At 48.7% G+C, this 1133-nt stretch overlaps 1 long non-coding RNA gene across 1 annotated transcript; it reads right to left on the bottom strand.

Annotated features, from left to right (window-relative positions):
• On the bottom strand, nucleotides 1–1133 carry LOC113588557 (uncharacterized). The gene is made up of 2 exons (XR_003411861.3): nucleotides 938–1133; nucleotides 1–413 (listed from the first exon to the last, which is right to left on the bottom strand). It is a non-coding gene; the product is annotated as an uncharacterized LOC113588557 (long non-coding RNA).

The raw sequence follows: 1133 nt of genomic DNA, 5'->3' as shown, positions 1-1133 counted from the left end.
CAGATGTAGATAGGTTTATTTTATTCTAGCGTCGTGATAGGTGAATAATCCAGAGTCGAAACCAAGCAAGCCAAGACAGGGATAATCCAAATCATGAGGGTAAACAGTCTGAGTCCAAAAACCAAAGAGCAATAACAAACCAGGCAAACAATACAGAAGGGGTAGGCAAAAATCAGAAGTCCGGAGAGCAAAACACACAGTCGAAACACAGGAAAGCAATTAATGAAATAACGCTCGGTATGCACAGTCAAAACTAGTGGCAATACTTCGCAATGTAAGTGAAGTCCCAACAGGTTTATGGAATGGAACACAGGTGCTGTCAATACCTGTGTGAATGTATGATTGGCTGAGTCCTTGGCCTTGCGACGAACGGCATGTTGGGTGTTGTAGTGAGCTCAGTAGTCGTGACAGTACTACAAGGAGACAGACAGCAGAAATGACCTCAATACAACCTCTTTATGGGAACGCTCACCACATTAGCACACACAGTCTGCTCCAGGGGTCGAGGGATCGGCGCCTTCAGTCTTTGTGGGAGAATCGGACAGTCGCATAAGACGAGACCTACACCACCGCAACGCAGAAGAAGACGACCTGGGAGTCTCTCGATGTCTCTCTTCAGGAGGTAAGTGAGGTGAATCACACTGCATGGACTCGGCGCGGCTGTAGTCCTTGTGAGTCTCGCAGGGATCGTGCTTCCTAAAAACCTTTGAACTCGGTGGTAGCTGCCTGATCCTCCTGGGCTTACATTCGCGTAACAGCTGAGCTAAACTAACAGACAATTCAGTAACCTGGTCCACGGGCAGCTCCTCATCCCTGCATGCTAGTTCCCTGAGTACCATATTCAAACCGTTGCGAAAATGTCACAAGCAATGCCTGTTCGTTCCTCCCCGCATGCTCGCCCCTCACGAAATCCACAAAAAGTCTTCGTATCACTTACCAACTGCCTGTTGTTCAAACCGCTGCTGCGCCAGTGATCTTACAGTTGTAAGTAGGTGTAACAGTTCAGTTCAGGGGACGATGATCTAGAGAGCAGCCCTGATAGGTGGATGATGGTAAGGTGAGCGCCCCTTGATTACTCAGGGGATTCTGGGAACTGAAGTCTTATGCTGCAGAACCAGGCGGCGGCATGACAA

This window comes from Electrophorus electricus, chromosome 17, assembly GCF_041902795.1.
Source record: "Electrophorus electricus isolate QZ-2024a chromosome 17, ASM4190279v1, whole genome shotgun sequence".
NCBI lineage: Eukaryota > Metazoa > Chordata > Actinopteri > Gymnotiformes > Gymnotidae > Electrophorus > Electrophorus electricus.
This window is presented reverse-complemented; position numbering and strand designations above follow the sequence as displayed.